Raw genomic sequence first — 25,202 nt, 5'->3', positions numbered from 1 at the left:
ACTCATCTTCTCCAAGCAGTAATGTAGTCAACACGTGTGCCAGTGTGCCCCTTTCTGAGTGAGAGCATGTCATTGGATTTAAAAAAAAAAAATCAAGTAGGCTACAAGTGTCCATTGGCATATTGCCCCTACCTCCCAGTTAGAGTCAATTCCTTATACAACACCCTTTCTTAATAGTCTTATGTCAGGGATGGGCAATTCCAGTCCTGGAGGGCCACTGTCAGAGTTTAGCTCGATCCCCAGTCAAACATACCTGAAAAACAAGTCTAAAGGATTGCTTGAAAATTATAGGCAGGCTGAACTCTGAAGGACAGTGGCCCTCTAGGACTGGAGATGCCCGTCCCTGTCTTATGTAAAAAATTAATCTGGGCAAGTTTCCACCCAATTCGGTTATACAGCATGTAGTGTATTTCAAATATTTCTTATTGAGTAAAGTAATTTTGTTTTTAGGACCATTTTAGTGAGTGGCACAACACTGTGTTAAAAGGTGAAGTATGTAGTTTCTGTGACACTAGTGGCACCTAGCAGAATTACAAAAATATAGCATATTTTGCAAATGGCCATTTTGTGTGTCATGCCTCCACCAATTCAAACATCACAAATACAGCTATTATGGGTGCTTGTGAAGGCATGTCCTAACAGGTAAAAGCAGGCTACTTTCAATAAAGGTCCTAAATTTTAGGAATACTTTTAGCTGTGTTGCTATGCGTCATGAGTAAGCAATTGAGAAGGCTAACCCTCTGCCAAGACCAAACCTGAGCATCTGGGGTTTATAATAAACCCATTCAACGTAAGTGCACCAGGCGTATTTTATGACATGACATCTCAACTATTTGAAGCTGTCTACACTGGACATGTCAAAGTAAACATTATAAACTTGTACTTTGTTTTTCTGAAAGGATGCATGATGATTCTGTATGGCAGAGGTCTTCATCCCTGCTCCTGGAGACCCATGTCCTGCGGAGTTTAGTTCTAACCCAAATCAAACACACCTGAAGCAGCTAATCAAGCTCTTCAAGATTGCTTGAAAAACACAGGCAGGTGTGCTGAAGCAGATTGGAAATAAACTTTGCTGGACAGTGTGTCCCCAGGAGCAGGGTTGAAGAACTCTATATTGAAGCTTCCATTGTAACATGTTTCATCGCAGTGCCCGGTTCACTTTGATGTGTTCATAACCTGTTTAACCTTTGAAGGTCTAAATGCAGTGAAATTTGGCTTGCACTTCTGCAGAATGTCTTTTCCCATGTAACATGTCAGCCTTGGTCCCACACTGGCTCAGCCTGCAACAGTAACCTCGCCAAAAACTCACGATGTTGGTTGAGCTGGAAAGAGATTGACAGATCTGAGCAAACCCCTCTCAATGTTTAGATGGTGCCTGGAGGGCTCAATGTTTAACAAACTGGGTTAAGGGAATGTATTTTAACATTTAAAAAAAAAATCTTACATACTTCACCTTTAAGGTATACTAGTAAAAGCGCTCCTGTTTGCCAAAGTCAGCAACCTCCCAAACTGTTTGCATGCTTACATTTAGTAATTCATATCAATAGGCCTTAATGACATTATAGACTCACCATGTTCCTTGTTTTTTTTTGTTTTTTTTCTCAAGTTATGTTTTTGGCCTGTTATGCCTTTATTAGATAGGATAGTGTAGATGAGACAAGAAGCAATGGAGAGGAGAGAGGGGAACAGGACAGGCAAAGGACCTCAAGTCGGTACTCGAACTTGGGTTGCCTGAAGCACAGCTGTGCCATATGTCGGAGTGCTGACCACAAGTCTATTGCTCTGAAACTATGTTCCCTGTTTATAATATATGTAGCCATAATGTGTTGTTTCAACCAATTTACACTTTTTAACGGTTCCCTTTCACTATGAGTGACAGCTCTCTAGTATTGAATCTATGCTCCTTACAGAGATACAACTCTAGGAAGAAGAGGGAGGGATTCATCCAAATAATTGAAATTGAGCTAAGAAATGGGTAGAGCTGGTGAAGGAGTATAGGGGGAAATTGTAAATATTAAGGGCTGTTTAACTCCCTGAGCAAAGTTGAGCCTTTCACTGAGTGGTACATTTATGCATCTTTGCCAGGACATCCCTTGGGGTTAAAAAAAGTAAGCATTTGCATTAGTTGTGCCTACAACCTGCTCAAATGAAATGAGTGAATGGATGCTTTCAGTGATATATATTTTTTTTTATCAGACTCACAATGTTAATCTGATTTATCCAGAGGAACCACATTAGTTGTTTAGTTCATTAGTTGTTTGTTACAATTACCTTTTCCAATATACAAGATAACAGTCCACATTGCTTATTAAACTTTTACAGTAGGTTATCAGGTGCAAAGGTGTGGTGGGCTCCAAAATCGGTTCTGTGACATATTTGTCACAATAGTAATAATGAAATATCTTACCGCATTAAAGAACAAGATAGGTGGCTTGGATTGTTGGAACGCTGGGTAAGTCAAGTTCTTTGACAAGAAACTGTGGTACTGCACCCTGCAACAATCAAAGGCATCATGTAGGATGGTCGACAGAATATATCTAATAAGCACCTCCCACAACATCGGCAGCCATTTTAAGGTATGTTCCTAAGATACCATGCGCAAAAAAATGCTTCCACACATTGGACATTGAAATGGAGGCCCCGTAGAACTGGAGGCGGGTCTTCCTCTCCTTTTGCCGTCTTCTCATAGGTCCAAGTGGTCGAGTGTCACGAAATATCCCGGGGTCGGGTGAGCCACATTGTTTGGTGAATGTGCATCGAATTGTACTAACATCAAACCCGTAATGATTTTTTAAAATAATGAATAGTGTTCCAATGAGCTTTAACTTGGATTGAAAGTTTGGGAATATCTTATGTGCGCATTGCGCAACGGGAAGGTGCATCTTACAAAGGAAAACGACAGCAGCAGGAAGCCGAGCACGACGGTGAGTACGAGCCGTTCTGAAGGGGAGAATCTCATGGGGAGAAGCTTATACTGCTTTGCTACGTTATTTAACGGGGAAATATAATACTAAGAGTATAATGCACTAGGCAAGATTTACATCGCAAATTTAGACGTTGATTTGCGTAGTTTCTGGGATCGCCAGTTCTTGTTTGTGTGCTCGTACTCCAGGTTCCAAGCATGCAGCCCATTTTGTTTTGTGACGTTGGACTTCCATGTTGCTAGCCAGCCAGCTTAGCTTCGTGCATTTCTCTTTCTGGTTGCTCCGTTAGCATTATATAAACAACCAAATTACAAATAAAATGCATAAATTAACGTTTTAATTCAGTATACATCCTTATATTTATGTTACTGTACTTGACACATCTGATCATTTATTGACTGTTACAAGTGTCACTATAACTAAAAATCTGCATCACTTTAAAACAGCCACTGGTTTGTCACTGTACACTGTCAGGAGGGACTCATACTCCATCATTTAGAGGCTAAAGGTTTCCATGGTGAACCTATTATATAGCTGTTTTGTTTTAACAATATATTTAGTTTGTATAGTTTAAAGAATTTGAAATGGTTTAAGATGTTCGTGAAAGTAACACTGTTTTATGTGTAAAGAAATGTATAAATGTATTATGATTAGAAGTCTTTCCCCTTTAGACATGAATGTTTGATAATGATGTCAGCCGTTTTTTTCTCTCTTTTTTTTTTTTTTTGCAGTGTATGTTTAACAACGAAACGTTGATCACTGGAGTGAGTTTGCTTTTGGAATGTGTACTGGCATATTAGGGTAAGTTGACTTTACTAATTTTGCAGGCTGTTTTTAATTCTTCTCACTATATGTTATTGCTCATAGAATATATGGGTGTTTACTTGCTTTCATGTATAGATAATGATGTATGGTATCTTCTGGTGGAATTGAGAGGAGTTATTGCATCTTGTCAATGAACCTTCCTCATGTATCTTTATTTTACAATATAATAGCCACATGCAAAAGCTTTGAGTACTGTCAAAGCAGTGACTTTTTTTACTTACTGCACACATTCATATAACACACAAGTTAGCGTGTTATAATATAATTATTAGTAAGGTAACTTGTGGAATACTCTCTGCATGCACATCACCCTGTTATCCAACCTGAGCATAACATTTGTGACTTGAATGCAGGCATTTGTGTATGAGCCCAAGATGACATTGATTATGATAGAGTAGTATATTAATAATAAACTTTGTTTGTCATGTCAACAGCACTGGTTAGCTAATTGATCATCTTACTTGATGGCAAAATGAAATGTACACGGTTGAAGACACATTTTTTTCTCACATTTAGCTTACACATTTAATAATGACTTTACAAGTCATTCATATAATTTTCCATTAAACCTAGAGTGGTAGCAATACTAATCCAGTTTTAAACACAGTGCAGTTTCAGAACCAAATGTGACTGAAGAGTTGTCTAAACGTATTAGGATTATTTGTTAAAAATCTTGTGTGTGAATGATAGAAGATGGATATGTGATAAGGAAAAAAATTGATTATTAAAAAAAGCTAACATTTAATGGTCTTTCCATCGCTGACATTTTAAAAGTGCGCTCAGTTTTATTTTTATTTTTTTATTTTGACTTTTTAAATGAAAAGTACATGAGATGAATATTCAAGTATTCATATCAGTAGCCTAATAAAAGCTGATTTATTTTACATTAAAGGAGAACTCCGGTGAATTTTTAAGTTAATCTTGATCGTTTTACTTTTGTGAGTAGCCTACTGTCTATAGAAAAAAAAACGAACCGGATTGGTGCTTGCAACGCGGAGCTGTTACAGTTAATGCCCAGAGCTCCCATTCAGCTAAAACGGCAGTTATGGGGGCATAAACCTAAAGAGTGTCTTTGTGCCTCTTAACAGACACAAAATGCAATTAAAATGTCTGTCCAACATGAACAGGGCCCTTACATGACAACAAGATGCGTTTAGCAACTTAGCCATTGTTTAAACTCACCTAAATAGTGTTTTAGACAGCTAGCTGTAGTCTCGCGTTGAAGTCCCGTGGGAACTCAGTTGTAGCCGGAAAAAGGTAAATAGTAAGTGCGCGTGATATTTTTTATTTTTATTTTTTTTTTTTAAACCACTTCAGCGGAAATCCCGCCCTGCAGCTGATTCTAAGGTTTTGATTGGTCATGTCAATTACAGATTGCCTACACCAAACACTGATCCCTAAACCTACCCGTCACTGTAACCTAAACCAATGAAATCAGCTGCAGGGCGGGTTTTCCGCTGAAGTGGTTTGGGGGGAAAATCGCGCACATAGTGCAGGTGGGAGGAGCGTCGTGTTCCGGCTACAACTGAGTTCCCACGGGACTTCAGCGCGAGACTACAGCTAGACCAAGATGGCACCATATTTTTTAATTACAGAGTACATTTTAAGTCGACATGACATAAGTTGTGATAGTCTTTTTTTCCCTATTGTGATGAATACCCAGGTAAAAAGGTTTCTTTGAAAAGAAAAAATTGTATCATTGTCATTTGGTATGATGCAATCTCATGTGAGTGACAGATTTTCCCGGGGAAGAGATGTCGTTGCAAATGGGAGGGAAAGTTATTTTGATTAAAGATTTTGAGGGCACGTGAATAAAAAAAAAATGAGCATGGATAAATATTTTATAATAAACACTGCAATATTGCATTAAAAGAATTGTCCATTTTTATTGTATGATGACTCTGTGATTTCATGTACTGATTCGGACGGGACTAACGTCTCCATGTTTATTACAGAGGTGGGAGTGTATTTTCTAGAAATGGGTGTTACAGAAGGTCATGTGCTGTGCTTGCGTGTATCACGTATGACTTAGGCCTATGTCTTTTAATTTATTATTTGTTAAAACAATTTTAAGTTATTATAAAAGAGCCGCGGATGTTTATAAAAAAACTTGCATAAGTGAGTAGAGAAATCTAAACCAGTATATTATTCTTAACTGACACTTAAAATGGGCAGTCTTTGCCGTTTCTGCAATTTGGCTCTATTTATTGATTGTAGGCCTATATGTTATTTTTTCGTCAGATACTATCCATATTGAAACTAAATGAAAGCATGCCGAAGATTGGTGCGGAAACGGTAGCTCAGGTAGGTCAAAAACACATGAGGACAACAATCACTGACATTTGCATTTGGATGAGATTAGATTTCTCAGAGGACCGTTGAGTTTGCCGAAACAGTGGGTAATTTGCCCTGGAATCTTTACAGTGGTTGATTGAGAAAAACCCTGACTTGGCAGTTTCGGACGGGATTAAAATCGCAAAGTACGTCTGTGAAACATGAATTCCTCTAACATCCACCTGGAAAACTAGTCCTGTCCGAATAAGGCTTATGAATTTTCACATGTACTGCACCTGTCTTTAATTATTACAATACAATTATTTGCTTTATAATTAAATTAGATTGATCTTAAGTTGTAAAACAGTTGATATGTTTACTGCATTTTCGACATGCTGTCTGACGAACTTAGCATGTGCTTCACAGCGAAAATATTGAAATATCTGTTTAGCCTAGAAATCTAGACGCACCCTAGCAGCAGCAAATTTTATTTTGCAGCCAGGGTGGTCTAGCAACTCTCCGTTGGCTTTCGAGCTGAAAAAACAAACTCTAGTCAGGCCAATCACATCGTGTATAGAGTTGGCGGGCGGGCTTAACATAATGACAACAGAGTTGCGAGGGTTCCCTGCTACTTGAAAACAAAGAATGGCTGCTGCTGCTGCTGCTGAACAGTGGCCTTTCGTGACTTTTGGAGGACTTTGAGTTAAAGGAGAACTCCGGGCAATTTTTAAGTCAATCTTGATCGTTATACCTTTGTGAGTACTGTCTATAGAAAAAAATACGAACCGGATTGGTGCTTGCAACACGGAGCTGCTACAGCTAATGCCCAGAGCTCCCACTCAGCTAAAACGGCAGTTATGGGGGCATAATACGTAAAAAGAGTGTCTTTGTGCCTCTTAACAGACACAAAATGCAATTAAATTCTCTGTCCAACATGAAAAGGGCCCTTACATGACAACAAGATGCGTTTAGCAACTTAGCCATTGTTTAAATTCACCTAAATAGTGTTTTAGACGGCTAGCTGTAGTCTCGCGCTGAAGTCCCGTGGGAACTCAGTTGTAGCCGGAAAAAGGTAAATAGCAGTGAAGAAGAAATGGTTCGCGTTTGTGCCGTTCCGAATTGTGGCAACAGAATGCGAAAATACAAGAACTTAAATTTTCATCGTCTTCCTTTCCATGACCTCGAGATTCTGCAGTTGTGGCTAGTTGTACTTCAACTTGATGTGCAAACTCCTATACAAGTACTACGCGCTAAAGATTACCGCATTTGCAGCGAACATTTTGACAAGGATGACTACACAGACACAACACAGCGGGGCCGGTTGAAGAAAAATGCCATTCCGTGGACGAAGACGGGTGGTAAACTTTATTTATCCTTCCATTTCTGTTGCCACAATTCGGAACGGCACAAACTCGAACCATTTCTTCTTCACTTGTGAGCAACTCCGATCTCTTCAGTCTTCACACACTATGCTCCTCCCACCTGAACACTGCTATTTACCTTTTTCCGGCTACAACTGAGTTCCCACGGGACTTCAGCGCGAGACTACAACTAGCCGTCTAAAACACTATTTAGGTGAATTTAAACAATGGCTAAGTTGCTAAACGCATCTTGTTGTCATGTAAGGGCCCTGTTCATGTTGGACAGACATTTTAATTGCATTTTGTGTCTGTCAAGAGGCACAAAGACACTCTTTATGTATTATGCCCCCATAACGGCCGTTTTAGCTGAGTGGGAGCTCTGGGCATTAGCTGTAGCAGCTCCGTGTTGCAAGCACCAATCCGGTTCGTTTTTTTTTTCTATAGACAGTACTCACAAAGGTATAACGATCAAGATTAACTTAAAAATTGCCCGGAGTTCTCCTTTAAGCTTTTCTTTGAGAAAAGAACAAAGAATGGCACTTAAGTCGTTCTAAAAAAGGTAGATGTGGTCGTAGTTTTGCCGACTAGATACGGCAAAAGTTTAATCTATCAAAACGCTCTGGTTGGTTGTAGCGCTATCCTATTGTGTGCAGAGGGAATTTGAAAGACAACCGTTTATCCCGCCCCTCGGATTGAGCCCTGCCAATGGTGTGTTCCCAGACCCAACATCTTGATGTGGGTCTGGCTTGCCAGGCTAGCATCTGTGAGTATTGTAACTGAAAATGCGCAAACAGTATTTGTGAAAAGGGCCATCATTTACGCCAAACTGGTGGATGCAAGTATCCCACCTCCATCAGTATCACTCAAAGGGATAGGCCTAGTTCACCCAAAAATGTCATTAATTATTCACCCTCATGTCGTTCCAAACATGTAAGACCTTCATTCATCTTCAGAGCACAAATGAAGATCTTTTTAATGAAATCTGAGGGATTTCTGTCCCTCCATTGACCAATATGCAACTACTATTTTGACGCTTCAAAAAGTTTAAAAAGAGATCGTAAAACTAATCCATATGAATTGAGTGGTTTAGTCCAAATTTTCTGAAGAGACTTTATTGCTTTATAGGATGAACAGATTGAATTTAGGCTTTTATTCACATTTAATTGTTGATCAGCGAACATAAACAGAAGCTCAGCCGAACCTGCAAAAACAAACCTCTTGCGGAATACCTTAATTGGGCCAAATGTTTATGCCAAATTTCTGATCACCCAGTAAACATTGGTCCTCCATAGACCATTTCTTTATGGATACCTGCTTTGTGCACAGGGGTATTATGGTATCATATTGGTATCCCATATTGCAGGGTTGCCCAATCCTGTTCCTGGAGATCCACCTTCCTGCAAAGTTCAGCTCCAATCCTGATCAAACACAATTGAACCAGCTCATTAAGATTTTCTGGAGCACTTGATAATTACAGACAGGTGTGTTGGATATGGGTTGGATCTGAACTTTGCAGTACGGTAGATCTCCAGGAACAGGGTTAGGCAACCCTGCTGCACGGTGTACCTACAATGTCATTGTATGCAGCAGAATTAAGATTTATCCTCAGAGAATTTACTGTAATATCCAAACTTATTAAGTAAAAGGAGTTGTCCATTTACTTTTGACCATATGGTGTATCTGGAGCTTTTCTTTATATATATTTTTTGTTCTTTTTTGCAAAACAGGTTATGTGGCACCTCTGTTTTCTAGGGTTCAGAGCATGGGCCATTGCACTGAAAATTGCATTTTCAACCATAAACAACAGTCTCATTTAGGTTCTCTCAAAAGGACAGTTGCTTACTGGATTTTACTGATAATATCTATTACATAATCTTACAGTTAGGTTAAATTGTTTACCCTGTCCTGTTAAAACATTTGTGTATAGAATGTCAGGTAGTCATCTGCTATGCAGCCTGCGTCAAGGCCAGCATGGCAAAAGTGTGCATCAAGGGCACATAACAGTCCCAATGCCTGGGAACATCCTTCTTAAACCTAGAAATGTCAAATGGGGCACCCTATGGTCTTGTGGACTTGTGCTCACGCTTGCAGCAGTCATCGCAGGTCCACAAAACTGCAAGTGCACAATGTGCGCCATTTGAGACAGGTCCCAGGTGTGCATTCAAGCTTGCAAATGAATTTCTTGTTTTACAATGAACTTGCTAAAGGCACATGCACTTTCATTCGTTTTTTTTAGTTTCCCTTGGCTGTATTCTTTGACATGTCAGTCAATGATCTTGGTCCGTGATCTTGGACTTGAACATGCATCCACTCCAATAGATTTCAGTATTGTTTACTAACTGCTGCCGCTTTTACACCCGTGCTGTGAATTTGTTGATTTTTATTCCTTTTATCAGTTTCATACTACAAACATTCATAATGGACATTCTTGGATTAAATCTCCCTTTTATTTTGTGAATTGTTGGTGGTTCGTGTTATGAGGCTGGCTGCTTCATTACACTGCAGGCAGAGAACTCACGGCTGTCTATTCACAGTCTAACCTTGATCTGTGTATAGAAGTAGTGGATCATTGTGGTTGATTTCATCTAACAGGAACAGCGTCAGCTCATACTCATTTTATTTGGACCAATGGATTGCATGTGCTTAAAGGGATACTTCACCGTTTTTTCATATTAAACTATGTTATTCCCTTAACTAAGACGAGTTGATACATACCTCTATCGTCTCAGTGCGTGCACTAAATCCCTCTGTCTTGTGGCGAAACTTTGTTAGCCCAGTTCATTTAATATGGGCAAAGCAGAGAAGCTACCAAACACCTCCACGTTTTCCCTATTTAAATACAGTTACTCGCGAAGTGTAACTCGACCTAGGACGGTGACACAAAACAAAACGTTGCGCTTTTCTAAGCGTGTAAAATGGATAACTATTTTGTATGGTGGAATACCATAGCAAGTGCTTGTAAGCACTTCGACTTGGCGCAGTAATATCTTCACTAGAGGGAGCGGGGGCCGGTGAGAGGATTTTTCACGAGTGAAGATATTACTGCGCCAAGTCGAAGTGCTTACAAGCACTTGCTATGGTATTCCGCCATACAAAATAGTTATCCATTTTACACGCTTAGAAAAGCGCAACGTTTTGTTTTGTGTCACCGTCCTAGGTCGAGTTACACTTCGCGAGTAACTGTATTTAAATAGGGAAAACGTGGAGGTGTTTGGTATCTTCTCTGCTTGGCCCATATTAAATGAACTGGGCTAACAAAGTTTCGCCGCAAGACAGAGGGATTTAGTGCACGCACTGAGACGATAGAGGTATGTATCAACTCGTCTTAGTTAAGGGAATAACATAGTTTAATATGAAAAAACGGTGAAGTATCCCTTTAACTCATGCTCCATTGTTATTTTGTGTCTGTAGGTTTATTTTTTTGTATATTTTTAGATTGGTTTGCTTGTTTTGTGTTTATGCATCGTATAGTCTTGAGCACTGGTCAGAAAACAAGTAATATTATTAATGTTTACGAAGTATTATTTACTAATATTAGTAACTCCGTCAAATGTATGATATCTTATGGCAGGGGGCGACTTTTATTTTAGAATAAATTTTTTTTTTCTAGATGACTAATGTCTAGATCAGGGCTCTTCAACTCCAGTTCTGGAGGGCTGGTGTCCTGTGGTCTTTAGTTCCAAGCCTAATTAAAAACCTCTGTAATTTGCAAGTAATTCTGAACACTGTGATAAGCTTGTTTTGGGCTGTTTGGTTAGGGTTGGAACTCAATTCCTGGAGGGCCAGTGTTCTGGAGACTTGAGTTGAAAAGCTCTGGTCTAGGCCAGTGCTTCTCAAATCTGTCCCGGAGACCTTCTACCCATGCAGATTTTGGATGTCTCCGGTTTTGGGCACACCAATTTCGGGTTCTGCAGTCTCTACTAATGAGCTAATGAGTTAATTCAGGTTTGTTAGATGGAGAAAACTAAAATGTGCAGGGGTGGACAGGTTTGGTAAACCTCCAGGACAGGTTTGGTCAGCCATGGAGGGCAACCATCTTGCTGAGTTTAGCTCCAGCCCTAATCAAGCACATCTGTAGCAGGTTGATCAAAGGTGTTCAGGATGCATGATTTCTTTTTCCTTTTTCCCCCCAAACCAGTTAAGCGCGCACCTCACCCTGCAGACAATTTTATTGGTCAACTCAATCACAGGTGTGTTGGAGCAGGGTTGAGAATGAAGTCTGCAGAAGGGTATCCTTCAGGAGCGCGGTTGGCTACCCTTGGTCTTGACATTTCATCTCATGTGAGTCAACATTATGTATAAATCTTTTAATTGGGGGGGACTTGAGCAAATCAATATGCTGCTTTGTGTAAATTATTTTAATCTAAAAATAGCTTTTAGAATTTTGCATTTTTTTTCATCAAACTTCTTACAATTAATGCTTTGTGTTCCATGTAATTGAGGTACTTATGCTTGCATGGCATCTGTGATGTGTTATTGGAACTGTACTGGACAACTAACCATGCGTCACATCACAGTGGGATAACCACTCTGTACTGCATATGTTGCCTTTTCTTTTTGTTTCCATTTGGGGTTCCGGAGATATTGCTGTGTGTCATCTGATGGGTTTGGAACCAGTTTTTGTCTTTGACTGGAACTGCTCCCATCAGTTTGTGGTCTGTGTTAGGGTTGGGCGATGTCCCCTAAATTGGCAGTTGACGATGTTTACAGTAAAACATCGCGATGGACGATGATATCGTCGGGGGGAGGGGGGTTGTGTGCTCACGATCACGAAGAGACACGGAGAGTGCACATTGTAGCTACTTACATCTACTGTGTTTACGCCACGGGAATACTCGGCTTGGCATTTTGAAATATTTCTATGTTTATTTGGCCGTTCAGGCGCGCAACCGAAGACAAAGACTACTTGACCATGTTGCGCTCGGAGCGCGCGCGCACCATCCTGTCAGTAGAATTCAGTTCTCTTTCGCGACTTATCGTGCTTTTAATATTTCTTTTCAATAGCACATCCTGCTCTTTTCTTTCTCATTCATGTTTTGTTATGAACTTTACATAATCGTCAACTGAAATCTGCGCGGATTATCAACAATACGATACATTTATAGGACATAAAGGGTCTCTGCGGCAAAAGTGAAAGTACCAGCGGCCAACGGGTGAAATGTTTCTCTTTGCACAGCAAAGCACCCGTTTCAATAAAAGGATATATTAAAGTTTATAAAGCCTACTTTTACATTTTCATTGCTGTTTTAAACTGAATTTCGCCATCACCTTAAACAAGCTGCTCTGCTTGAATCCCAGTGCAGGAGCAGTAACTGTTAGGTTACCACAGAAACGTAAGCGTTTGGTAGATTGCTGTGGTGACTCGTGACACTCGCGAACAGCACTGAACACACACGTCTTCATTTTTTTTATCGTTTGTTGGTAAAGGGTGAGAGACCTTGCGAGCCACACGAGCCATAGGTTCCCAACCACTGGTGTACACACGAAAACGAACTGCCGTGAGACTGGGCTGGTCTGACAGGGTGGGGGGCGTGGCATCACGATGGTGGCTCTCCATCGTGATGTCGGTCAGCCATCACGATGGACGATGATATCGTCCATCGGCACAACCCTAGTCTGTGTATGACCCAAATGCTACACCATACATTCAGTTATAAGAAATCAGTTATTCCGATATTAACTTTTGAATTGAATGCGTGCGCACGCTTTTATCACTTTAGCTTTTGAAAGCGTGATCATGTGTACTCTGTGTATAGGCCTATAATTCGTGGCAAACAGGGAGCCGCTTTCAATATGCAGGGTATTGAAATCGATTTTGAATGCGTGCTTTTCAAATTTGTGATCATGCATAACCAGTGTATAAGGTGCGGTGGGACTGACCACACATTTTACAAGCTAAGGTTTTTGTCAATGATGCTCAAGATCTTTTGTACACCAAATCATCTACTTTCAATTTATCTGCTATATAGGCTACTGTCGTCTCATGAAAAGTGAAATCTGACTCCTGATGCACTGAGACTACTTTAGAACAAATCTTAGCAACAAGGCACATGTTTCTGTATCTGTGTGCCTCACTTTGTTTGGATATTTTTATTTTGGATAGTTTATTAAATAAGATTGTGTCCAGTCTGATGAGACTTTCTGGAGTTATGTTGCTATATTTGGTGTTTGTTTTACTATATTTAAATTTTCTCTGGTGATATTCTTGGCACTAATTGCAAAAATATAATGGCTTGACATTTAGTTCCTCATTCTTATAGTACTTGGCTGCGTTTCCTAAAAGCATCGTGAGCTAAGTTGATCGTCGAGACCATTGGTGGCAATGGTTCTACGATCTACTTGGGATTTTGATGCTTTTGAGAAACGCAGCCCTGGCTGGTTTACAATAGTTTACTGTATGAACAGGACAGTTTGAGTCACACCTGTCAGTTAACATGTTTGTCAATCTCAGAGACTAATGTGAATGTAGTCTATTTTTCCTCAACATCAGTAGATTTTTCACAGTTAGTATTTAACTAAAGCCTGGTTCACACGGGACGATTTTAAAATTGTCGGCCGATTTTCCAAACCTGAGAGACCCCACACACAGGGATAAAAAAATCACGGGTCTAACAGTTTTGGTCGTACAGTGTGTGGTGCGCAGCCACACGGCAAAATCAACACATCACACACGAACCGATTTGACTCCCGAGCATTCCCAGATCAGACGGGAAATCGCGCAAAATACCTCGAGATCAAACGTGACTTCAGAGTAAACAATCATGGCGGACGAAGAGGATGCAGTGGCAATAGTTTGTAGTTTGTTTTTAACCGAAAAAAAAACGTTATCAAAAGAAAAGGCGATGATCTCTGACGTCCACCGGACTTTCTGGTGCGCGATGCCGCCGGCTGTTTTGATTATATTTCCCGGTGTTTCCTCGCCGCCTCGTCACCTCGCTTTCTGATTGGCTACACTCCACAGTCCACAGGCTGCGTGCTCGGGGGACACCACACACGAGAAGAAATCGGGCCAAATAAATCCAACATGTTGGATATCCCCGATTTGAGATCGGAACGGTCCCGACGTCCTTCCGAGCAGACGAGAGCAGCCTTAACACACCACACACGGCAGGAATATCTGATCAGATTATTTTACGATAATCGGAGCATCCTTAAGATTGTCGGAAGGGGTGAATCGGGGCTAAAATCGGCCTAATTATCCTGCCGTGTGAACCAGGCTTAACAATAAGTGTAAGATATGGTGTCTACAAAACTTTGTGCTATTCCTGGATGTAGAGAAGCAGAGTAGCACCTGCAGCTTTCAGTGGTTTTCCAAAGGACTGGCTGAAGTTTATTTATTTATCAAGGTACCTGGTTACAAGATGGGCAACTCTGAACCTGGGGGGCCACAATTTTTTTTTGCAGATTTTACTTCCAGCCTTATTAAAACACACCTAAACATAGTCTTCAGGATTACAGGTAGATGTGTTAAATTGTGGTTGGATCTAAAATGTGACACAAGTGTCCCAACAGGAGCAGAGTTGCCTATCCCTGCCTTAGATTCTTAGTCCCATATTTATTTTTTGTTCCCTAATTTTAACTTAAAGATTTGCCTTGGCTAAGGTCTTGTCCAAGGCAGTTAACAGTCTATATACTTTATGAGTTTAAAAGTTATGTGTTTTGGTAAGTTGGGCAGTTTTGAGTAGGTTTTTATTTTTTGGATTGTGGCTGGTAGAAGTCAGGCTAAGTACTGCAGATTGTGAGAAGTTAGTTGAGTGACGTGTGGTTTTTTTGATAGGCCTGACTTCACAAAACATCTTAAGGCTAAAAGTAGCTCCTAACTTGCAGATTTAGGAGAAACTATTCAAAATAATTGCCATTTTAGTTCTAAAACCAGCTCTAAATCTGTGAAAAGTTAGGGGTAGTCAAGAGGACTCTTAAAGGGATACTTCAGGATTTAGCATTAAGCTTTGTGTTAGTAGAAAACTTGTAGTATTTTCAAATTACCGTGCTTTCCACCCTCATATCCCCCTGAGACGAGAGATTTATGTATTTTTTTGTCTGGAAAAAAATCCTCCGATGACGCAAAAATCGTCATTTTGCGTCATCGGAGGATTTTTGGGCCAGAGGCTAAAGACTACAGTCAGTAGTAGGGGCTGTTCCACATGTTCTCAACCCGCCCATAGAGGGTGGGATCTCACTCACAGAATGTACACATAGTGTCAGCCATCTTTTTTTGGAAGCTAAGCTAGCAGGCTCTTGTTCTGTGGAGAAAGCTGAGTAGTAGGTGAAAGCTGAGTAGTAGGGGTTACCATCCTCTTTTTCCCGGATATGTCCGGCCGTCGAGATCGTCCAAAATGTCTGGGATTCTGCTTTTACTTTCTGCAGTCACCATTCATTGTTTACATGCACACCTTTTGTTTCAATCTAACTGAATTCATTCCGATTGGTGAATCTGAATGTAGTGTTTACATGAACGCTAAACAAGTAATCGGTTGATGTGCGTTTTAACATTGCTAAGAAAATTCCCGTCTCCTCCGTGAGAGATACGAGACCGGTGCGTCTCAGTAATCACGCCACCGGCCTCGCGCTGTTCTCCCGCGCCCCTCAGCCTCGTCCTGCTCGCCACAGTAAACATAATGAATGGCGACTGTAAAACGCAAAAGCCGAATCCCGGACATTTTGGGCAATCTCGAAATCAGACTCGTCACGGAGACTCACTAGTAGCCTAGCCTTGTTTTTAACTGCGCTCTCTTACCTGTAGGCGTGGCTTGGGAGTGGCCTCCTAGGGCAGCGAAGCAAGTGCATTCTGGGAGTTGTTGTCATTCATCCACATAAGCCAAAAATAAATTTTCTGGCTTTTCTCAGTCTAGAAAGCTCCAAATTCAAAAATAATTTCACATTTCTTCTACATAAATGACCAATTTTAAATACACATTCATCTTTCCAGAGGTGAAGTTTCCCTTTAAGTCACTAATACCAAATCAGCAACAATCCTAAAATGGCTGTTGCCAGCAATCTGCCCAGAGACATAATACGCCATTGAGGCATTAAGCGTAGAGTCTTTGGTGCTGAGCCTTTTCTTCATAAATGCAATAAATATTTTGATTTATAGATTTTAATCTTTGATGACATAACATAAAGATTCATTTATTTACAGGCAAAATATTGAATGATGGAGAATAAAACATTGCGGTCAAGTTGAAAATAATTACCTATTGTCAGCGAAGATAGCCTTGTGGGCAGCTCAGGTGACCCGAGTAAGAGTTCCTGCTCGTGGACCTTTCCCAATCCCATCCCCCTTTCTCTCTCCCTCTTCGTTTCCTGCCTACTCACTGTCCTATCAAAATAAAAAGGCAAAAACTATAAAAATAAATCTTTGTAAATAAATAAAAAAGAAGATAATGTCATTACCTGGGGCAGTTGTTTACACTAGTTCGCACTTACTAATGAATAGAGTAAAAGAGTAAAATAAGCGTATTTGCCGTGCTGTCCGTGGGGATTTGGTATTAAGAAACGACCATTGATTAGCTTGATCAGGTGTGTTTTATTAGGTTTAGAGCTAAACTCTGTAGGAAAGTGGATCTTGAGGGCAAGAGTTGAGAACTCCAGGTGTAGACTATAAAGGAGAGGAATGGTAGAAGAATAGGGTATATCTGGAAGAAAGAACCAGAATGATTGTACATCTCTGCAATGATCAGAGATGTACAAAGGTTTGCCTCCGTTTCCACACAAGAACAATAACAGGAGAGGGAAAAAAATAGGATTTAGCAGGCATTGGGGCTGAAGGTGAGTGATGTTGGTATTAAATGATGAATGCAATGTATGATAATGCAGTACAAGATTATGCTAAGTTCTTCAAATCAGCATTATGTCCAAGAACACAACAGACACTGGGGAATCACCTTTTCTATTTATTCCTACCTATATCTATTCCTTTCTGTCAGGAAATGGGCTATTGCCTTATCAAGGGATGTCCAATTCTGTTCCTGGACAGCCATATTTCTTAAGAGTTTTCTCCAAATCAAATTAAATTTGCTTGAACAAGCTATTCAAGATCCGCCAACATTATTGGAAATTTCAGAGCAGGTTGGAACTCTGCAGGAGTTCCATTCAGGAGCAAGGTTGGACACCCCTTGGCCTTATCTAATACAAATTAAGGGGTGTACTATGTCTCAGGATGTAGACACAGGATGTTCTGGTGTTTACTTAAAATAGCATCTAGGCTATCTTCCTTTATTATTGTTCCTAGTTTTATACCATCTAGTTTTGTTTTGAGTTGTAATTTTTTAAAAACATTCTTGGTAAGGGCACTATCCTGTCCCTGACTGGCCTCTGAATCCTTAGACCCTTGAAGGTGCCAAGCTAATTTTCCTGGCCTGAAGAACCAATTCTTTCGTGGAAATGCACAGAATGGTTCTTGATTGGGCAGTGGCATCATGCCAGTGGAATAGGGGTTCTAGAAATCTACCAAGATCTCCAGTTATAAGTATTTAACAACCGATCTGCTGACAGAGCACCATGCTATCACCTTTCTATAAATGGATTTGTGGTTGACGATGAACTATTATATAGTATTGTCAATTGTGTTAAGAAAGCTATACTGAATGTAGCACTGAGAGTGCAGAAGCCATAACTTGTAGCCAAATATATCCAATATATAGGCTCATTTAACTCTGAATCTTCATAGTGAACGTAATTTCACCAAGTACATCATGTTCTTGGATCAACATTAGATTTTGCCAATCAGATTTGAGGAACATCAAGTTTGTCAAGTTAAAGGTAGGGTAGGCAGGTTTTTTCTAAAAATATTTTCCAAATTTGTTTAAACTGTCTTTATATACCAATACATAATTAAAATGTAAGTACTCCGAAAAATAGTTTAAAAAATCGAGTGTCTGTAGTCCTCACAGGGCTGCAATAAACACAGCTACTTATGTCCATTCGGAACGAATGAAATGATTGGCTGGGCGACTGTCACTCTCACTTGCTACCATGGCTACCACCCCTGCTGCTACAGGAGCTGTCCACATGCGCGCACCCGTTTGACTCGAGGAGGGGAAGAGGCACGGAAGCTAGGAAGAGCAGTCAAAATTCCCAGTACCTGCATATACAATCAGCAAAGGCAAACAAGGCAAAAAAAGGAACTAGTAAGGTAGAAAGGTAGGCTACTTGTCTCCGGAGTGTACATTTAGTCCTCATCAGAGCCAACAGTGCTTTCATCGTGGAAGCTCTTACATGCAAAACACCGTTATGAATCTTACACGAAATTCACCTTCATCACAGTGTAACTGATGGTAAGGGGAAAACGTGTATCAATGCAACCTGTTTTTAGCTTTGCCTTATGTTACTAGCTCGTTACCGAATCAAACTCAATATATTTTAAACTTTACCAGTATCGATATGCTAGCTTGATAGTGAGTACTGACAGCCATGTTAGTTGTTTATATTCATAATGATAAAGTTAGGTATTTTATTACATGTGATTCTGACATGATGTCACGCACTACGCTCCTCTCCGCTCAGCGCTGTCCTCCAGCTGAGCGGTCGGCATTGCGCGTTCATGTGTTTTGGGGGCGTGGCTTTGGAAGGAGCCCAGAAGGGAGGGGGTGGGAGTGAATGGAATAAGTAGCTGTGTTTATTGCAGCCCTGTGAGGACTACAGACACTCGATTTTTATACTCTCTTTTTCAGAGTACTTACATTTTAATTATGTATTGGTATATAAAGACAGTCAATAAATCGGGGATTTTTTTTTTTTTTTTTTGAAAAAACCTGCCTACCCTGCCTTTAAAGGGAAGTAGGTACTTCTACATCGCTGTTATTCACCTATCATTTCCCTCTGATTTTAAGGATAAGTTGTGGTTAGCTTTAGGGGTAGGGATAGGGTTAGGACTATGATTTCGGATAGGGATGTTGATCCATGATCAACTAAATATTTTGACCCAGGAACATGTTTTACTTGGCAAAATCGCAGTGACCATGGAGAACTAAAGATGTCAGTTTTCTAAATCTTATTTGATTCTTAAGTTCTTGATAATTTGTAGAATTTATTCCAAATTGTAATAGAAATTCCATACACATTTTGGGGCTGTGTATTGGCAACAAAGTCATGATATGCATCCTGATACAGAGGCCACAGTACAATATACACTCACCTAAAGGATTATTAGGAACACCTGTTAAATTTCTCATTAATGCAATTATCTAATCAACCAATCACATGGCAGTTGCTTCAATGCATTTAGGGGTGTGGTCCTGGTCAAGACAATATCCTGAACTCCAAACTGAATGTCAGAATGGGAAAGAAAGGTGATTTAAGCAATTTTGAGCGTGGCATGGTTGTTGGTGCCAGATGGGCCGGTCTGAGTATTTCACAATCTGCTCAGTTACTGGAATTTTCACGCACAACCATTTCTAGGGTTTACAAAGAATGGTATGAAAAGGGAAAAACATCCAGTATGCGGCAGTGCTGTGGGCGAAAATGCCTTGTTGATGCTAGACTTCAAGAGGAGAATGGGCCGACCGATTCAAGCTTATAGAAGAGCAACTTTGGCTAAAATAACCACTCGTTACAACCGAGGTATCCAGCAAAGCATTTGTGAAGCCACAACACGCACAACCTTGAGGCGGATGGGCTACAACAGCAGAAGACCCCACCGGGTACCACTCATCTGCACTACAAATTGGAAAAAGAGGCTACAATTTGCACAAGCTCACCAAAATTGGACAGTTGAAGACTGGAAAAATGTTGCCTGGTCTGATGAGTCTCGATTTCTGTTGAGACATTCAGATGGTAGAGTCATCATTTGGCGTAAACCGAATGAGAACATGGATCCATCATGCCTTGTTACCACTGTGCTGGCTGTTGGTGGTGGTGTGATGGTGTGGGGGATGTTTTCTTGGCACACTTTAGGCCCCTTAGTGCCAATTGGGCATCGTTTAAATGCCACGGCCTACCGGAGCATTGTTTCTGACCATGTCCATCCCTTTATGACCACCATGTACCCATCCTCTGATGGCTACTTCCAGCAGGATAATGCACCATGTCACAAAGCTTGAATCATTTTAAATTGGTTTCTTGAACATGACAATGAGTTCACTGTACTAAAATGGCCCCCACAGTCACCAGATCTCAACCCAATAGAGCATCTTTGGGATGTGGTGGAACGGGAGCTTCGTGCCCTGGATGTGCATCCCACAAATCTCCATCAACTGCAAGATGCTATTCTATCAATATGGGCCAACATTTCTAAAGAATGCTTTCAGCACCTTGTTGAATCAATGCCACGTAGAATTAAGGCAGTTCTGAAGGCGAAAGGGGGTTAAACAGTATTAGCATGGTGTTCCATATATAATATATATAGTGAGGAAAATAAGTATTTGAACACCCTGCTATTTTGTAAGTTCTCCCACTTAGAAATCATGGAGGGGTCTGAAATTGTCATCGTAGGTGCATGTCCACTGTGAGAGACATAATCTAAAAAAAAAAAATCCAGAAATCACAATGTATGATTTTTTTAAACTATTTATTTGTATGATACAGCTGCAAATAAGTATTTGAACACCTGAGAAAATCAATGTTAATATTTGGTACAGTAGCCTTTGTTTGCAATTACAGAGGTCAAATGTTTCCTGTAGTTTTTCACCAGGTTTGCACACACTGCAGGAGGGATTTTGGCCCACTCCTCCACACAGATCTTCTCTAGATCAGTCAGGTTTCTGGGCTGTCGCTGAGAAACACAGAGTTTGAGCTCCCTCCAAAGATTCTCTATTGGGTTTAGGTCTGGAGACTGGCTAGGCCAAGCCAGAACCTTGATATGCTTCTTACAGAGCCACTCCTTGGTTATCCTGGCTGTGTGCTTCGGGTCATTGTCATGTTGGAAGACCCAGCCTCGACCCATCTTCAATGCTCTAACTGAGGGAAGGAGGTTGTTCCCCAAAATCTCACAATACATGGCCCCGGTCATCCTCTCCTTAAAACAGTGCAGTCGCCCTGTCCCATGTGCAGAAAAACACCCCCAAAGCATGATTCTACCACCCCCATGCTTCACAGTAGGGATGGTGTTCTTGGGATGGTACTCATCATTCTTCTTCCTCCAAACACGTTTAGTGGAATTATGACCAAAAAGTTATATTTTGGTCTCATCTGACCACATGACTTTCTCCCATGACTCCTCTGGATCATCCAAATGGTCATTGGCAAACTTAAGACGGGCCTTGACATGTGCTGGTTTAAGCAGGGGAACCTTCCGTGCCATGCATGATTTCAAACCATGACGTCTTAGTGTATTACCAACAGTAACCTTGGAAACGGTGGTCCCAGCTCTTTTCAGGTCATTGACCAGCTCCTCCCGTGTAGTTCTGGGCTGATTTCTCACCTTTCTTAGGATCATTGAGACCCCACGAGGTGAGATCTTGCATGGAGCCCCAGTCCGAGGGAGATTGACAGTCATGTTTAGCTTCTTCCATTTTCTAATGATTGCTCCAACAGTCAACCTTTTTTCACCAAGCTGCTTGGCAATTTCCCCGTAGCCCTTTCCAGCCTTGTGGAGGTGTACAATTTTGTCTCTAGTGTCTTTGGACAGCTCTTTGGTCTTGGCCATGTTAGTAGTTGGATTCTTACTGATTGTATGGGGTGGACAGGTGTCTTTATGCAGCTAACGACCTCAAACAGGTGCATCTAATTTAGGATAATAAATGGAGTGGAGGTGGACATTTTAAAGGCAGACTAACAGGTCTTTGAGGGTCAGAATTCTAGCTGATAGACAGGTGTTCAAATACTTATTTGCAGCTGTATCATATATTGTGATTTCTGGATTTTTTTTTTTAGATTGTCTCTCACAGTGGACATGCACCTATGATGATAATTTCAGACCCCTCCATGATTTCCAAGTGGGAGAACTTGCAAAATAGCAGGGTGTTCAAATACTTATTTTCCTCACTATATATATATATACATTTTTTTTTTTTTTTTTTTTTGAAGCCAACCTTCTTGAATTGCCTATATTTGTAACTGATTGCTGAAAGAATGTAACTCTGTATGCCTACAACAAACAAAATGCATTGAAAAGTGCAAAAAATGTGGATGAACCCACAACAAATGAATAACTGTCCTAGACATAAACCTACTTAGCCTACTTCTTCACAAAGTGGCAGGTTCTTCTTTATGAAAAGTAGCTTCTCTGCTTTCTCACATGAAAGTCGGTTCCTCTTCTCATCCATGACATCAGATGCAGCACTAAACAGTCTCTCACTGCCGGTGCTTGTGCATGGAGCAGACAAGTACCTGGGATCAGAATAGTAAAAAAAAAAATAATATTGCAGTTCTCTGACAGTTGCTCATTTCAAAACAATGTCTCAGAGATACTGAAATGGTTGAAAACCGGTGTAGACTCGCTTTTGCGCAAAAAGGCTTTCCAGTACTGTTCCACCTTGTGCTCAATCCAACATCCTCTACAACGGAGAATGGTTGATCATCCAATGCGATGAATCCCATTATCCTTTTAGTAATGCCTTTAGCTTTGGCACGGTCATTGGCAAACTTTTTTGCCTTTTCTAAGAAGTCAGCCACAGATGGAGTGGGTGTCCTGGGACTGGGAGGAGCTACTTTTCTTTTTGCTGCTGCCGCCGTGTCTTTCTTGTACTCTGCATGCTGTTCGGGGTGTCTTGATTTTAAGTGATAAATTAAACTTGTAGTGCTGTAAGTTTTTGCTGATGCACCCCCTCTGGACAATTCAGCAGAACAGTGTCTGCAAACAGCCGTTTTTGCCTCTTTCTCGGACACTTTAAAATGCTTCCCCACCGCCGACATGTTTGCTGCATTTATAAAGCGCGCGCCCCTCACTCTATGCTGATTACTATTTGATTCCGTCATCAAAAACGTCATTGTTCGGCAAAATTGATTCAGTCGGTTTACTTACTCTGAATAATTTCGGTTGCCAAACATTCGGTGAATCCCTAGTACTGGCCATTCCATGGTTTGACGTCTTCAGAATTCAGTATCTCTCTTAGTTATAGTTTTGGGCTGTATTGGAGAGCACAGTAGAGGAGAGACTAGAAGTGATAGGAGAGAGGGGTGTGGGATCAGGAAAGTCGGGTTGCCCAAAGCACTGTTGAAAATATGTTGGAATACTGTCCACAAGTCAGTGGTTCCGAAGCCTACAGTCTTGTTCTTTTTCTTATAAGGTAAATATGATATGAGATGTTTTAAGTCTTTGTCTTGCTGTAGGACCAACTAGGTATACCAGTAGAAGCCACAAACTATCCCCACCTTCTCCGTGTTTTGCTCACAATAGGTGAACCAGCCTTCCTCCTCAACATTTTCCACTTCCATTACTTCATGGCCATTTTAGGCTTTCTTGTTACCACTTGAACTGTCATGCCTGTAACTGGAAGCTCTTTCTTTAGTTCATTTGATAATTACAGACAGGTGTGTTGAAGTGGTAGGAAGGTAGATCTCCAGGAACAGGATTGGGCACCCCTGATTAAAGTATTTTGATCATATACTTTGATTGTTGATCTGACATCTACCTTTTTGTTTTGGCAAATTATTCAGAACAGTTGAGAAATACTACATTATATTTAGGAAATTTTGGCAATCTTTAAACTTGTTTCAAACTCTTTCCATTGCTGGTTATATTCTTGAACATTCTGTGTAAAAAAAAAGAAGGCCACTCTTAAACTTTACCTTCAGAAAACGAAGCTTCTAGATCAGTGATGTCAAACACTGTGGCACTTAGGTCCTCCAGGAACTGGATTTGACAAACCTCATCCACAAGCTGACATTTAAAGTCATCATGAAACAGAAGTTGTGATCGTCTTTTCTTCTCTATGGTGACCTATATCTGTGTGAAACGGCTTCTCGAACAAGAAAAATATAGGGCGAGGCTTCATTTTAGGCACAGGGAATTTATTGGATGTTTGTATGGTTGTGGTTTGCTATTGCTGAGATCTTGTGAGAGTGACAGATTGTTCTGCACTCATGCCAGTAAACGCGTCATCAGAAGAGAGAGATGTTGCAGCAAGAGGAAGTTAGTTTGATTTAAAGATTTAGGGCACATGAATAAAAACAGAAAATGTGCATGGATAATTTACAATAAATACTGAAAAATCCCATTAAAAATAGGAATTTTAAAAATAGTTCATTTTAATTTCATCTTGACATTTAAAGGGGGAAAACGTTTTGTTTTTATGTTCAAATGTATTGAAGCCCACACTCCATGTATCTTTGATCTTGTGTAGGCCTATAGTTTGAGAACCTCTGTATATCCTGGATCTTTTGCATATAATAAGAGTGATTGGGGCCTGGCTCTGTCTCACTCCAAAATTACAAAAAAACAATGACCGGGCACATTGTTCCAAGTCTTCATAAGCCATACAGTAACTTTGTGTAATGAACAAAGCAAAATGTAAGTTGTTTTTCTCTAATCTTCGGTTTGCAAAAGCTGAGATGAACTGCAAAAGCGCTCTGCAAGAACAAAAAGCTCTTAGATTTCTAATGATTCATTACCTTCGGATTACTTCAGCGCTGATGTCTTAGCATGATGCTGTGGCAGTACTACTACATAGTTGGCAGTAGTTCGGAGAGTGTATGTTTGATGATATTATTATTATTATTATTATTAATGGTAGCCTAGTATTTTAAACATCCATATTATACCAGTAAACAGCAATTTTATTAGTAATTGACTTATATATGCTGCTTTTGAAATAGATTTTTTTTTCTTTATGCAGGTCTTTGGGCAAATCAGCTATAATGTTCCTACTGATATGTAGTGGATAAGTGCGGTGAGCATTTCATTTCATCCTATTTAATTTTATTTACAAATGTGTGCTGT

At 40.4% G+C, this 25,202-nt stretch overlaps 1 protein-coding gene across 4 annotated transcripts in view; it reads left to right on the top strand.

The window, feature by feature from the left end:
* The first annotated feature begins 680 nt into the window (after positions 1–680).
* The window catches only part of znf1035 (zinc finger protein 1035), a 33,549-nt gene continuing 9,027 nt past the window's right edge, over positions 681–25,202 (top strand). Inside the window, exons 1-5 of one of the 4 annotated variants that reach the window (XM_082149441.1) lie at positions 681–2,924; positions 3,656–3,725; positions 5,991–6,053; positions 11,523–11,665; positions 25,099–25,152. The gene's annotated coding sequence lies outside the window, so the exon portion shown is untranslated. The remainder of the gene's footprint in view (positions 2,925–3,655; positions 3,726–5,990; positions 6,054–11,522; positions 11,666–25,098; positions 25,153–25,202) is intronic. The other 3 variants (XM_082149440.1, XM_082149443.1, XM_082149442.1) reach the window with 3 other exon arrangements.

Source organism: Leuciscus leuciscus (genome assembly GCF_965113295.1).
Source record: "Leuciscus leuciscus genome assembly, chromosome: 20".
NCBI classification, from domain to species: domain Eukaryota; kingdom Metazoa; phylum Chordata; class Actinopteri; order Cypriniformes; family Leuciscidae; genus Leuciscus; species Leuciscus leuciscus.
This window is presented reverse-complemented; position numbering and strand designations above follow the sequence as displayed.